Consider the following 16641-nt stretch of genomic DNA (forward strand, 5'->3'; position numbering starts at 1 on the left):
TTCTCCTGCCTCAACCTCCTGAGTAGCTGAGATTATAGGCGCGTGCCACCATACCTGGCTAATTTTTGTATTTTTAGTGGAGATGGGGTTTCATCATGTTGGTCAGGCTGGTCTCGAATTCCTGACATCAGGTGATTCACCCACCTCGGCCTCCCAAAGTGTTGGGATTACAGGCATGAGCCACCATGCCCAGCCTAATTTTTGTATTTTTAGTAGAGACAGGGTTTTGCCATGTTCTCCCCCCCACACCCCCGACTGATCTCAAACTCCTGAGCTCAGGTGATCTGCCCACCTTGGCTTCCCAAAGTACTGGAATTACAGCTCTGAGCCACTGCCACCGTGCCCAGCCTAGAATATTTTAATATATGTAAAAGAAAGGGTGTATAACTACTGTTCTCATCTCATCAACTATTCTTACCAAACCTTCAAAGCTTAATTGGAGGGAAATTAGTCTAGAGACAGTGTGCCCTGCTCACCTTCTTCCATACTGCCAGCTTGGAATGATTTTCCAGTGTAACACCTATGTTCCTTGCTTCTATTCTGAAGTTTAAGAATACTTTTAGAGAGGGGGTGTGAATAAAGATCACACCGCCTTTCTTTTTCATTGTTTCTTTTTTTGAGATAGAGTCTTGCTTTGCCACCCAGGCTGGAGTGCAATGGCATGATCTCAGCTCACTGCAACCTCAAACTCCTGGGCTCAAGTGATCCTCCTGCCTCAGCCTCCCAAGTAGTTGGGACACAGGTATACACCACCATATCTTAATTTTTTCTTTTTTTTTTTTAGATGGAGTCTCACTCTGTCGCTAGGCTGGAGTGCAGTGGCGTCATCTCGGCCAACTGCAACCTCCACCTCCCAGATTCAAGTGATTCTCCTGCCTCAGCCTCCCGAGTAGCTGGGATTACAGGTGTGGACCACCACGCCCAGCTAATTTTTGTATTTTTAGTAGAGACAGGGTTTCACTACGTTGGCCAGACTGGTCTTGAAATCCTGACTTCAGGTGATCTGCCCGTCTCAGCCTCCCAAAGTGCTGGGATTACAGGCGTTAGCCACCGTGCCTGGCCATACTCCTCGCTATTTTTAATCATTTTTTTAATAAATGGCATTTGCTATATTGCCCAGGCTGGGCTTGAACTCCTGGCATCAAGCAATCCTCCTGCCTCAGCCTCTCAGAATTCTGGGATTACAGGCATGAACCACTATGCTCAGCCTGTGCTGTCCTTTCTATGAAAAGATGATACAACTGATCTATGAATAAGCCATGTCCTTTCAGTTCTTTTGCTAGGGTTGAGGATGAGATTATTCTGAATCATCTATACTCTCTCACACTCTTGTGACCAAACAGCTATCATGTGTACCCAGGTGGCTACTGATAGAGGTAAAAGCAGTGGCCAAGAAATTAACTAGTTCCTTTACATCAGACCTAGGATCACAAACCTCACATGCCTGGTACTCTTATCAATTACTTTCACCGTGTCATACTGACCGTGTCATCGGGTCCACCACATAGGCAATGTATAGATATATGCTGAGTCCCAAAACCTCAGTATGGAACCCCACAGGCAGAGGCTCCAGCTTGGAGAATGGGTTAAGTTCTAGGTTTCTGCTCCAATCTGTGAAGCTGATTCAGTCCCTGGAGCAGGGTACAGGGGTCAACACGCTGCCTTCTGTTTTTTTGTACCAGGGTAGGTAGAGGGAGGCCACAATTTTGGAAGATGGGGATTGCCCAGCTGCCAGCTTTTTCAGCAGATGGTATAACCACCATGAGATAATTAGCATGCAGTCCCACAGTGGGGCTGGGTACAGAGAAGGAGCAACTGAAATGGAAAATTAGATCAACAAAAATGGAGGAGAGGTTGTTACCCCAGTTGAAAATGTTCACACCTCATTTGTGAAAGGCTCAACATGAAAGGCTCCTGACTGCATCAGCACTAAAGATGCATTTCTTTCCCATTCTCATTTGGGCCTCAGAACACCTTACTAGCTTCCTAAGTGTATTTTATTTCTGCTGTTTCTCAAATTGCACTTCCTTTATGACTACTAATGAGAAGAGGTCTGGAATATTTTAATGCTCAGATCTCCCACTTCCTGGGCCACACCTAAACACACCAGCTTGGTGTACAGGTGTCATGGCCAGAATCCATCAGGAATGGGACTGTGCCTGCCTCAATACCTCTGCTGGCAATCTGTCATTTTGCTTATTTAACCAAAGGCTGGTATCATTATATGGCTTGAATCTGTTAAGAATTGAGGTGATAAATTGTGCTTTTGATTATTCTTTTGTTGTTTTAAATATCCTTTTGATGTACTAAGAGTCACTTATATATGAATAAAACAAGCAACCATCTGTTTTATGAAGCATTGGATTGTAAAAGTGTCAACTCAAGCACAATCTACTAATTTGTCAATTGTTGAGCATTGGTCAATTGACGGAAATTAGCTGTGTTGCTGGACATACACACCCTTACTTCATTAGTTGTTTATGTCTGTGGTTGGGAGGGGAGCTATAAAATAACACTGGTGATGGACATGGTGGCTCACACCTGTAATCCCAGCACTTTGGGAGGCTGAGGCAGGCAGATCACCTGAGGTCAGGAGTTCGAGACCAGCCTGGTCAACATGGTGAAACCCCTTCTCTACTAAAAGTACAAAAATTAGCTGGGCATGGTGGTGGGCGCCTATAATCCCAGCTACTCAGGAGGCTGAGGCAGGAGAATTGCTTGGACCCAGGAGGCAGAGGTTGCAGTGAGCCGAGATCGTGCCACCGCACTCCAGCCTTGGCGACAAGAGCAAGACTCATTCCAAAAAAAAAAAAAGGTGAAAAAGACCTGACCCTGGTTAACCCCAGGCAGAAGGGAAGCTTACTTTTTTCTTTTTTTAAAGATGTATTCTCGCACTGTCGCCCCGGGTTCAAGCGCCTCATTACAGGTGCACACCACCATCCCCGGGTAATTTTTGTATTTTTCCTAGGGACAGGGTTTTGCCATGTTGACCAGGCTGGTCTTGAACTCCTGACCTCAAGTGATCTGCCCGCCTTGTCCTCCCAAAGTGCTGGGATTACAGGCATGAGCCACCGCGCCAGGCCAGAAGGGATGCTTACTTCTGGAGGCAGTGTGCAAAGATTGTCCTATTGCCTTCAGCTCCAGGTTAAATCCTGCCACCTGAGACTGACTCCCTTCCTTATAGAAACTGGCAGTTTTCAATACTTGACAATTGAGTTCCTTAGGACCTCAGTGATGGCTTGCCTTTGAGGAGAAAGGGGAAACACAGAAGAGGAAACTAAACAAAGAATAAAGCCCTCCTGCAACCAGAAGGCATCCTTATCCCTCATTTTGGCTAAGTACACTGGATTCATAAACTCATTTTTATTGAATTCAATTTCAAAGCTTCTACTTAGGGTTTTTCTGGTAGGTAGATAAGGCAGAAGTCAACAAGCATCTAGCTACCCAACTCAATAGTGGGGCCCACCAGGGCATGATCCAGGCATATTTATGAAATAGGCAAAGTTTGTACTCAGCATGCCCCCACTCCTCCTTTGGCACTTTCCTCCCCTTCTGGCCCACCTGTCTGAGTCCCAGCATCTCCTGCTGACACCTGGCTGGGCAGGATCATTCCCTGTCCCACCTCTTAATGTAAACTGGAGTTCCTATTTCTTAGCATTGAGCACCATTTCAGACCTTTCACACATCTCAAATCAAAAGGTATCATTCTAATCCCACAGAGCCGAACTTCATCATGGAATATCCTCATAAGTGACACATCTGCATTTTTAGGGAGGTCTTCTGGAATTCCTTAGTCCAGACAAATGATTCTGATGCTGGAAAGTTCAGACATGATTAAACTTTAGCAAGAGACATTTTGGGGTACTCAGGAGGGCAGTTTAAGAATTCCTTAAAACATGACTTCCTGAGGCAGTTGTACCTATTGTGTGTGTGTGTGTGTGTGTGTGTGTAGGACTGGCTCTAGAATCACCTGGAGGCTCCTGGGCAAGAACCATGTATATGTACAGAAGTCAGCTGGCTTCTTCTGTCCTCAAAGTTTCCCCAATTGGTGACAGAAGTGATCTGAGAATAGTTCAGGCAGCCCAAGATGCTGATTTCTGGTTTCAGAACTCTATAATGAGGGTGGAATAATACACATTGGAGAAGACTCCAAAAGGTAAGAGGGTGGGAGGTGGGTGAAGGATGAGAAAGTGCCTATTGGGTACAATGTATACAATTCGGGTGATGGGTACACTAAAAGCCCAGACTTCATCAACTATGCAGTATAACTGATAGAGTTTGTATATTTGTCCTCACCCAAATCTCATGTTGAAATCTAATCCCCAATGTTAGAGGTGGGGCCTGGTGGGAGGTGTTTGGATCATGGGGACAGATCCCTTGTGAATGGCTTGGGCCACCCCCTTGGTGATAAGTGGGCTCTCACTCTGAGTTCACATGAGATCTGGTCATTTAAAAGTGTGTGGTGTCTCTCTCTCTCTCTCTCTCCACATACACATACACACTTCCCTCTCTCGGTCCTGGCCACTCCATTCTCACCATGTGATATGCCTGCTCCTGCTTTGCCTTCCACCATGATCGGAAGCTTCCTGAGGCCTCCCCAGAAGCAGATGCCACTATGCTTCCTGTACAGCCTGCAGAACCATGAGCCAATTAAATCTCTTTTCTTATAAATTACCCAGCCTCAGGTACTTCTTTATAGCAATGCAAAATTGACCCTGTCAAAAAACAAACCTCTCAAAACTCAAACAATTCAATTAGAAAATGAGCAAAACATATGAATAGATATTTCACCAGAAAGGATATATAGATTGCAAACACACATGACAATCAACATCATTAGCCATAAGGGAAATGCAAATTAAAATCACAATGAGATATCACTAAACACCTATCAGAATAGCTAAAAGTAAAAAATAGTTAACAACACACATGCTGGCAAATAAGTAGAAAAACTGTATCATTCATACATTGTTGGCATTCTTCAACAGATTAATGATTAAACAAATTATAATTCATCCATGCCATGGAATACTATGCAGCAATAACAAGAAATCAGGGGCCAGACACAGTGGCTCAAGCTTATAATCCAAGCACTTTGGGAGGCTGAGGAAGGAGGATTGCTCGAGCCCAGGGGTTCGAGATGAGCCTGGGCAACATAGTGAGACCCTGTCTCTACAAAAAATTTAAAAATTAGCTGGGTGTGGTAGCACATGCTTGTAGTCCCAGCTAATCAGAAGGCTGAGGTGGGAGGATCGCTTGAGTGAGTTCAAAGCTACAGTGAGCCATGATCACATCACTGCACTCCAGCTTGGGTGACAGAATGAGACTCTGTCTCAAAAAGAGAAAAAAAGAAATCAGGTATTGGTTCATGCAATAACTTGAATGAACTCCTGGGAATTTTGCTTAGTGAAACAAAAAAAAAGCCAATCTTAAAAGGTTATAAACTGTATGATTATTTATATAACACTCTTGACAAAAATATGGAGATGGGGAACAGATTAGTGGGTACCAGGCATTAGGGAATGGATCATATAGGAGGTAGGCATGGCAGCCGGGTGCGGTGGCTCATGCCTGTAATCCCAGCACTTTTGGAGGCCGAGGGGGTGGATCACCTGAGATCAGGAGTTCCAGACCAGCCTGGCCAACATGGTGAAACCCTGTCTCTACTAAAAATACAAAAATTAGCTGGTCATGTTGGCAGGTGCCTGTAATCCCAGCTACTCAGGAGGCTGAGGCAGGAGAATCGCTTGAACCTGGGAAGCAGAGGTTGTAGTGAGCCAAGACTGCACCAGTGCACTCCAGCCTGGATGACAAAGGCAAAACTCCGTCTCAAAAAAAAAGTAGGCATGGTTACAAAAGCTTCCTTGTGGTGAAAGTACATCTCTGTATTGTGTTGGTGGATACATGAACCTACACGTGATACAACTGCATAAAACTTCTAGTGAAAAAGATCTGTTATTTTAAAAAATGCATATAACGAAATACATAGAACACATAAACAGAAACAAATGATTACAAGTAAAACTTGGGAAATCTGGACAAGAGTGGTAGGTTGTAGCAATGTCCTGGTTGTGATACTATAGTACAGTTTTATAAGATGTCACCACTGAGAAAAACTGGATAAAGGGTACATAATATCTCAATGTGCTCTTTCTGACTGTTGCACGTGAACCTACAGTCATCTCTAAATAGAAAGTTTAATTTTTAAAAAAAGATAAAAACAAAAATTCGGGGCCTTGAACATTTTCTGGCTCATTGTGCAGGCATGAAACTCATTGGCCGTCTGGCTACCAGGTTGGATAGTTACAAAGAAGAATGACTCCCCAAACCTGAGTATGTAGCACATTAGGGCCCCTGGTAATCCAAAGAATTGTTTGCCTTCTGGAATTTCTCAGTAACCAAGTTTAATTGAACATCACTTTAATGAAAAAACCAGGCCTTTGCTATATAAATCTTCATACCAGGGTACAGCACTAGGAAATCAAAATAGGGTGTCTTAATCTATCTCCACCCCAGAGGCAGGGTCGCCCAGGCTGGAGCGCAGTGGTACCTCCTGTCTCGACCTCCTGGGCTCAAGCAATTCTCCTGCCTCAGTCTCCTGAGTAGCTGGGACTACAGGCACGCGCCACCACACCCAGCTAATTTTTATATTTTTTTGTAGAGATTGTAGCTTGCCATGTTGCCCAGGCTGGTCTCCGACTCCTGGGTTCCAGTGATCTGCCTGCCTTGGCCTCCCAAAGTGCTGGGATTACAGGTATGATCCACCATGCCTGGCCCAAAAGTTCTTCATGTATCCTAGATACGAGTCCTTTGTTGGGTATGTGACTTGCAAATATTTTCTCTTAGTCTATAGCTTGTCTTTTCATTCTCTTAATAGGACCTTTCATAGATCAAAGCTTTTAAATTTTTATGAAGTCCAATTTAATGTATTTTTTCTTACATGGATAAACCTTAGTGTCAAGCCTAAGAACACTTCGCTAGGTCCTAAATCATGAAGATTTTCTCCTGTGTTTTTCTTTTTTTTCCCTCTAAAACGTTTTATAGCTGTATGCTTTACACTTAAGTCTGTGATCCATTTTGAGTTATTTTTGTATGAGGTGGGATGTTCAGGTAAAAGTTCACTTTTTTGGCCTATGGATGTCAATTACTTCTGAACTGTTTGTTGAGAACGCTATCCTTCCTTCATTAAGTTGCTTTTATACCTTTGTCAAAAATCAGTTGAGCAAGTTTGCATTGGTGTATTTCTGGGTTTTTTGTTCCATTGATCTATGTGTGTACTCTCTGCCATTACCACACTCTCTTTTTTTTTCTTTTTATTTGTACAATATTGGTGTACATGTGCAATTTTATTATATGCATAGATTGCTCAGTGGCCAAGTTAGAGCTTTGAGTGTATCCGTCACATGAATAACATACATTGTACCCATTAGCCAATTTCTCATCATCCTCCTCCCTTCTACCCCTCACCCTTCCAAGTATCCATGATCTATCATTTCCACTCTCTATATCCATGTACCACAGTATCTTGATTACTATAGCCATACATGGTAACCCTTTACATTGGGAAGAATGATTCCCCCCAATTTGTTCTTTATGAAAATCACTTTAACTACTCTAGGTCCTTTGCCTTTCCATGTAAATTTTAGAAGAAGCTTTTCTATGTCTATGAAAATCCTTGCTGAGATTTTGATAGGAATTTCATTTGCCTATAGATCAATTTGGGGATAATTGATATCTTTACTGTGTTGAGTCTTTTAACCCACAAACACAGTATGTCTCTGCAATTATTAAGGTCTTCTTTGAGTTCTTTCCTCAGTGTTTTATAATTTCCTACATACAGATCCTTGCATGTTTTGTTAAGTTTATACTTGCTCTTTGGCACAAGTGTGAATGGTATTGTGTTCTTTATTTAGATTTCCACATCGTTAGTATATATATGTGATTGATTTTTATGTGTTTATCTGGTATCATATGACCTTACTGAATTCAGTGAATACTTCTAAGAGGTTTCTTTTTTCTTTTTTTTTTTTTTTAAAGATTCCCTGTGATTTTCTACGTAGACAATTAAGTCTTCCACGAATCAAGACAGTTTCACTTGATCCTTTCCAATCCATATACCTTTTATTTCCTTTTCTTGCCTTGTTGTGCGAGAGCTACTTTTCCCCCTTTCTTGCCATTGTACTGGATAGAACTTACAGTACAATATTGAATAAAAGTAGTGAGAACAGCCAGGCGCGGTTGCTCATGCCTATAATCCCAGCACTCTGGGAGGCCAAGGCAGGTGAATAACCTGAGGTCACGAGTTCAAGACCAGCCTGGCCAACATGGCGAAACCCCATCTCTACTAAAAATACAAAAATTAGCTGGGTGTGGTGGTGGGCCCCTGTAGTCCCAGCTACTCGGGAGGCTGAGGCACAAGAATTGCTTGAACCCAGAAGGCAGAGGTTGCAGTGAGCCGAGATCGTGCCACTGCACCCCAGTCTGGGTGACAGAGTAAGACCCCACCTCAAGAAAAAAAAAAAAAAAGAAGTAGTGAAAACAAACATGCTTGCCTTGTTTTGACTTGAGAAAGAACTCAATCTCTCACATTAAGTATAATGTTAGTTGTAGGTTTTTCGTAGATGTTCTTTATGAGATTAAGGAAGTTCTCCTCTATGCCTAGTGTACTGAGTTTTTAATCATGAATAAATGTTGAACTTTAGGCTGGGTGTGGTGGCTTATGCCTGTAATCCCAGCAATTTTGGGAGGCTGAGGTGGGCAGATTGCCTGAGCTCAGGAGTTCGAGACCAGTCTGGACAACACGGTGGAATCTTGTCTCCACAAAAAAATACATTAACTAGGCATGATGGCACACACCTACAGTACCAGTTACTGGGGGTACTGAGGAGGGAGGATCACTTGCGCCCAGGAGGTTGAGGCTGCAGTGAACCATGTTTGTGCCACTGCACTCCAGCCTGAGTAACAAAGTGAGACCCTGTCTCAAAAAAAAAAAAAAAAAAAAAAAAAAAAAAAGTTGAATGTTACTATCAAATGCTTTTTCTGTGCCAGTTGATATGGTCAAATGATTTTAGTCTGCTGATATGGTGGATTACATTGATTAATTTTAAAATATTGAAATATGCATACATGGGAATAAACCCCAGAGTATAATTATTTTCTACATTGTTGGGTTCATCTGGCTATTATTTTGTGGCAGTTTCTGTGTCTAAGTCCATGAAAGATATTCATCTATAGTTTTCTTGCTTTGTACTGATTTCAGTTTTGGTATCCTTCTGGGAATCTGATTATATGAATGTTGGATCTTTTGTTATTTCCAACAGGTCCCTGAGGCCCTATCCATCTTTTTTTTTCAGTCTATTTTCTCTCTGTTGTTCAGGCTGGGTAAATTCTATTGATCTATACACAAGTTTACTGATTTTGTCCTCTGCCATCTCCACTCCATAATTGATCCTATCCAGCAATTTTAAAAAATCTATTTTTCAGTTCTGTAATTTTCATTTGGTTCTTTAAAAAAATGTGAACAGGTGTTTTAATCATGTATAAAATGCCTGATTATGTATGAGTTTGAAGGAAGAAGAGATCAAAGGATTCCTGGAGGAAGGAGTGTCAGAAGGGGCCTTCAAGTAAAGAGGCACAGACTATCCCCGCCTAGGGCTGCTCTGAGTATCTTCCCATTTCTTCCTCACAACAACCCAACAATGATTATAGCAATACTTACACCCATTTTACAGACGAGGAAACTGAGGTTTAGTCAGGTTAAGGTTTTTTCTTTTTCTTTTTTTTTTTTTTAGGTTAATTTATTTAACCAAGGTCCCATTGCCAAGAAGCAAAGGAGTTGGGACTTGAATCCAAGTCTTCCTGATGCCAAAGCCCATGCTTTCACCAGTATTTGGAAGCTGAAGTTAAATACCCTGCCAAGGGGAAATCTTCCCAAACACTCCCAGAATATGGCCACTTGTTCCTTGGGATCCCCATGTTGTTCCATCCCAGGAACTTGCTTGCCCCCCACCTGCTGTGAGCTCTAGTCACGTGTGTCTATGAAGGGTGTCATCACAGTATCACTTATACCTGTATCCGGCACAGGGCTTTGTAGCTGGTAGCTACCCCAGCTGTCTACTGAGGGAACTTTAACCCAATTAAACCTGACATCTCAAAACTGCCCTCAGTGGATGGCTACTGTGAGGATTCCATGAATGGATGCTTACAAAGAGATCTAGTTCAGTGTTTGGCACACAGTGAGTATTCACTTCAAGGAAGGGTTGCCATTGGGCTGTTGATTGTTATTTGTATTTGACCAGCCTCCCTTCCTGGATTCGAAGTAGTTCCTATTCTCAGAAAGAGGCAGATGAGAGATAGTCACACAGCCACACAAAGGTCAAAACCAAGTTTCCCAATTCCTGACTCCCCAGAAAGTGCTCAATGCCCCTCAGAAAACTACTCAGCCAAGGTTCAGGTCTGTGTCCTTTGACAACATAAGAGCCCCTTGTGATGAAATAATTCAGCTGCAGCTCCATCACAGAACCACACATGTATTTCCCATCTTATCCTGTCCTTGCCCTACTCCACGTTCCTAATCAGAGACTGAATGTGCCATGTCAGACTGGTCTGGAGTATATTTGATTCTTTTGTATAACTTCTATTGCTATGCTAAGATTTTATATTTTTTCCATTTATTTCAAGAGACTTTGCAATTACTTATTAAAGCATTTTTGTGGTGGTGGCTACATTAAAACCCTTGTCAGATAATTTCAACACCTAATTCATCTTGGTGTTGGCATTGGTTGATTGTTTTAGGGTGATTTTTATCATATTCTGGATATGTTGACTATTATGTTAGAAGACTCTAATTCCTACTTAAATATTTGATTTTAGCAGGCAGTCAGTTTGTTTAGGTTTAGCATAAAAATAGGTTTAGGTCCTGGCCTACTTTTGAAGGCTGTGATTCCAATGACAATTTAGTTTCAGAGCCTCTGTAGTGCTATTTTGGTCTGCTTGATTCATGTGGTGCTGATGGGTCCACTCTTCCCTACTGGTGCTGCCTGAGGAAGCAGTGTTCCTCAGATAGGGTTGCCTGGTGCCTCTAGGTGGGGGAAGTGATTTTTCTAGTCTGTGGAAACAAAGAATCTTTCTTGTCTCTGCTGGTTCTGGTGGGACTCCCCTGACTTTGCTGCTTGCCTTCCTGGTATCTCTCAGAGGAAGAGAGAAGCCTCAAGACCATGAAGACAAACAGGCTTCCTGGGCCAGGCTACTTGTCATGGTCACGTTTCCCCTTGATGGTGTGCTTGCTTGGAGAGTATCTTTCAGTGGGGTAGGGGAGTCTCCGACCTTGGTGGGAAAGGACAGCACTTCTGCTGGCTACTTATTGTCAGTGGGGTGCCTTGCTAAATCCCACTTGCTGGAGTTGCTAGGCTTACCTGTTGATGTCCCATTCAATGCAGAGGAGAAAGGAACTCACAGGAACCATTTTCTGTTGCTAGGCTGGGGTTTGAGAAATGCTGGGCCTGGATCACATTCTTTGGTTGGCTTGAGAGTCATAAGGTACCCTGCTACTATGGTGTTCCTCCAGTTCTGGGATTCCTAATCATTCTGCCTTCCCCTTTACACCTTTTAGAATTCTCCTGTGGCCACCTCTTGAATTATTTCCAGGATTTCTGGTTGGGCTTACCTGGGAGAAGCAGGGAGAAATGAGTCTGTGCCATCTTGTCCAGACTGGAAGTGGAAAACCAATTCTGCATTGGTGTCTGCTGCTGCTTCTCCTAGGAATGATTCAGACTTTCATTTATCATCCTTTTTTGGGGGCAAAAAGAAGCTCAGAAGACTTTGCTTTGGTTAATATATCAAGCCCCCAGTTTTCTGTTGGTGGGTGCATCCATATCAGTGTGTGTGTGTGTGTGTGTGTGTGTGTGTGTGTGTGTTTGAGAAGAAAAGCTGGCAGAGATTAACCCTGAAATGACTGTATTACAGTAACCAAACACTCTGATAGGATACTGAGTTAGCTGTGGATTTGTCTTGCTGATAAGATACTCCTATACCACTATACTCACAGAATCATCATATTTTGAGAGTCAGAACAATCATATTTTGGTATTTCCATATAGGCCAAAGGCAGAAAATATGAGAAACACATTCACCCATCCAAACCCAAAGAATGGACTCAGAGGCACGAAGAACAGTGGAAGCAAGATTTTTAAAGGCAGTATTACAAAATTGGGTGTCTGGTAGGCAGATAAATCTGGGGCAGTTACAGCAGGTAATTTATCTCTAGCATGCAAGTCCCTCCCCCAGTTCCTCATTGGTCTAGTACTATGGGGTTACAATAGTCCCAGACATCACCTAAGTTTCATTATCTTTTATAAGATGATACCCCAGTCCCCTACCCCACTTACATTTCGATTTCCCAATAACAAAACTTTCTTCCCTTTTATGGGCTGACCCCTGCTCTACATTCTGTTTCCTTATCATGACTTTCTAGGTACATGAGCCATGTGGTTTGTCATGTCCACAGGCTGGTTGCCAGTACTTAGATTTATCATACCTTGAAAATTGACCACATAAAATGTTTTCTCACAAATTCCTTCCTCTTTTTTATTTACTTCCTCTGGTCTCATTTTCATCTAAACCCTTTTGGTCTTTGAATCACTCTAGAAGTTGTCTACTTTCTTCCTTATAGGAGATGAGAGTGAGTTTAATTTGGTTTCTAATAGTAGCAGGTTATTTTGCTGGTAAGTCATTGGTATTTGTTTATTAATAGTTGTTTCAATTAATCTCTGTGCTACTCCCTTCACACAAGGGATAATACAACATCCTACTGCAGTTAAGACTCCTGCCACAATTATGAGAGATGTAAGGATTGAAGCTATAATGTCTTTCCATTTTCCAAACCAACCTTCTAGCTAGCCTGTAAATGGGTCATCAATTCCAGCATTTTCTGCCAGTTTGTTGGCTAGAGTTGCCAGTCCTTGTAAAACTTTGGTGATGGTCCCATCTGGGGCAATACTGTTGGGAATGAAAATACAACATTTCCCATCCAGCATAACACATACGCCCCCTTTTTCTGCTAGTATCATGTCTAGCACAAGTCTGTTTCCCAGGCCATTTGGCTGGTGGCATCTAACTCGCTAGCCACCTCTTTGAGGGCATCCTGAGTAGAATTGATGAATCTCTGTTGATTATAACAGATGTAGTTAATCCAATCCACATTCTTATTAATAGTTGATCACCAAAAGAGTGCTGACTCAAACTCAGCAGCTATTTGGCTTCGGGCCTTAAATTCATTAGGCACCCCCTTAGGGACTCCTATCGAGTCAATATATACATTGGGATCAAAAGAATTTGTCAAATCTCTCTGGTTTTGGTGGCCATGTGTATTTTCGGGTATCTTATGAAATGCCAGGGTGAAAGGAATGGCCAACTGGACTAAAGCACAAGTCCTGGTCCAATTGGACAGTAACTAACAGGTTATGGAGGTCCCTTTTCCCACAATACCACCAGACATCAGCCCAGAGTATACGGAGAGCTGACTAATTGCCATTGCCTGACTCACCAGTGATGATTAGGATGTGGGTACAAGTACGAGAGTTCTCCCACGGGCTTATTGAACTCTGCCCCCTGCCTAGAGAGACAAGAGGAGTGCCTAGGTTCATATTCCCTGTAGAGAATGAGGGGATTGCTCTGAGATCTGACCTCTACAATGCGGGAAAGAGCAATGACAGGCTCTTACAAGTCTCATTTCCCCATGCATCTTCGTCCTGGTATACAGCCACCATGCAATGCATGCCTTCAGGATCGGTATTCCATCCTCGGGGAAATGGAACCACCTGTGCTTGAGGTCGTCCCGCAGCACACACATAGCAATTACTTCTTTTTTTGTGTGACAGACTCTCGCTCTGTCACCCAGGCTGTATGCAGTGGCGTGATCTCGGCTCACTATAACCTCCGCCTCCCGGGTTCAAGCGATTCTCCTGCCTCAGCCTCAGCCTCCCGAGTAGCTAGGATTACAGGCACGTGCCACTATGCCTGGCTAATTTTTTGAATTTTTAGTAGGGACAGGGTTTCACCGTGTTAGCCAGGATGGTCTTGATCTCCTGACCTTGTGACCCGCCTATCTCGGCCTCCCAAAGTGTTGGGATTACAGGCATGAGCCACTGCGCTCAGCCAGCAATTAGTCTTGTTGAGGGCTTGTACCGAAAATTTGACCCATTTGACCCAGGCATTCACATCCCTGTATGTTGTCTCAATTTCTAAAGTTTGCCTTAAATCCTTTACCTCAATTATTTCTACGCTTTTAGAGTCATTATTTGGTTAACTTAAGTATTTATTTCCATCAATAACAGCATAACCATTATGTCTCTTGCCATTTGTCACTTGGGACGACCCATCCACAAACAGCCTTATCCCACCATATAGTGGAGCTTCCTTAAGGTCTGGTCTAACTTTGACTTGGTATTCTATGATATCTAAGCAGTTATGGTCTGATGTCTCTTTGTTCTCCTCTCCTTTCCATAGGAAACTGGCTGAATTCAGGCAAGTATCTGTTGTTACAGCCAAATTATCTTTTTCTAGTGATATGGCTTCATATTTTAAAATCCAAGAATCCTTTAACCACCTCCCAGCTTTTTGATTTAATATATTCCTGACTTGATGTGGGGTGTTTACTATTAGGGCCCCACCAAAGGTTAGCTTTTGACTGTACCAGCAGAGCTGTGGCAGCTACTGCTTACACACATTCAGGCCACCCCCGAGAGACAGGCTTGAGAAGCTTGGAGACAAAAGCAACAGGTTGTCTCTTCCCTCCCCAGGTTTGAGTGAGCACCCCAAGGCCACACCCTGGTCTACTGTTACAAACAGATGGAATGGTTTCTTTAAAGATGGGAGGGCCAGGACCGGGGCTGTAATGAGGGCCTGCTTTAGCTCTTTCACTGCCTGAATTTCCTCTGGGGACCATTGCATGCGATCAGGTTCCTATTCTAGTAACTTGAGATACAGAATTTTTGTCTTTTGAGCATATGAGTCAATTCATAACCTACAGTAGCCAGTTGAACCTAAAAATTTTCGGAGTTCTCTCTGTCTTAGGCAAAGGCAGGCCCATTATTCCAGATATTCTCTCTGGGTTTATTATCCGCTTCCCTTCACTAATTAGGTGTTCTAAATATTTAACTTCTTTTTCTACAAACTGCAATTTGTTCTTAGAGACTTGCAATCCCCTTTCTCCTAGGAAATTAAGCAAGCTTATGGTGGTTTCTGATACCTCGGCCCTCCTCTCCCCAGAAATTAAAAGATTATCTACATATTTTAATGACTGGGTTCCCCTGGAAGGTTGGAATTCCTCCAGGACTTTTTCTATGATTTGACCAAATGTGTTTGGGGCTTCCATGAAACCTTGTACTGTTGTTTTCTCCCAGTTATAGGATTTTCCCATTCAAAGGCAAAGAGGTCCCTATTCCTAAAATCTAGGGGACATGCCCAGAATGCATCTTTTAGACCCACCACACTGAACCACTTATGTTCATGGTATCTTATTAAGGAGGTTGTAGGGGTTAGGCACCACAGGACGGTGGGTCTGGACAATTTGATTCATATCCCCTAGATCTTGCACCAATCTAGGGAACCCATCAGGCTTTTTGACTGGGAACATTGGAGTACTGTATGGTGACATACAGGATTCTAATAGTCCATCTTTAATCAATCTATTATCAGTTGGAGATCTTTTCTCCCTTCAACAGAAATGGGATATTGTTTTCTTTTTTTCTTTTTCTTTTCTTTTCTTTTTTTTAAACAGAGTCTCACTCTGTCGCCAGGCTGGAGTGCAGTGGCATGATCTCAGCTCACTGCAACCTCCTGGGTTCAAGTGATTCTCCTGCCTCAGCCTCCTGAGCAGCTGAGACTACAGGTGCATGCCACCATGCCGAGATAATTTTTGTATTTTTAATAGAGACGGGCTTTCACCATGTTGGTCAGGATGGTCTTGATCTCTTGACCTCATGGTCCGCCCACCTCAGCCTCCCAAAATGCTGGGATTACAGGCGTGAGCCACTGCGCATGGCCTGTTTTCTGAAAACTACTTCTCCTGGTTGTTTTAGTTTAATCTGTAAGGGTATGATTTTTAACCATCCCCTGTTGCCTTCCCTAATCCACACAAGAGGATTAATTTTTTTTCTCTTCCTTTGTTAGGAGGCCCATCAGTACTTTTATTTGTCCTTCCTCTATTCCTAATCCTAAATCCAATCTCACAATCAGGTCTCGACCAAGGAGGTTAGTTCCTGCTTCAGGAACATGTAAGAGTGACCCCTCAATTTGTTCAGGTCTCAATCTAATTAACATTTCCTTGAATATCTGAACCTGCAATCCCTCTCCTTTTGCCCCTGATACTGTCAATTTTTCCTTAGAGAGTTCTGTACCCCTTGGTTGGTGAATTAGGGAGGAGCAAGCCACCCCAGTATCAACAAAAAATGTCACTTCTTCTCCCTCGGGTCCCACCTTCACATTTATTAAGGGTTTCTGGAGGGTCCTACTCAGAAGGAACCCCTGACCCCTCTTGTCTTCATCAACGGTCATGAAGGGGATCACCTTTTCTTCTTTTTTCCCTTCAGGACATTCTCTCTTAAAAGGCCCTGGTTTTCCACACTTGTAACGTCCACTCAT

At 42.9% G+C, this 16641-nt stretch overlaps 1 pseudogene; it reads right to left on the reverse strand.

The window, feature by feature from the left end:
* LOC103247393 (protein cordon-bleu-like) overlaps nt 1–16641 on the reverse strand; it is a 52328-nt pseudogene extending 35687 nt beyond the window's left edge.

This window comes from Chlorocebus sabaeus, chromosome X (genome assembly GCF_047675955.1).
Source record: "Chlorocebus sabaeus isolate Y175 chromosome X, mChlSab1.0.hap1, whole genome shotgun sequence".
Lineage (NCBI taxonomy): Eukaryota > Metazoa > Chordata > Mammalia > Primates > Cercopithecidae > Chlorocebus > Chlorocebus sabaeus.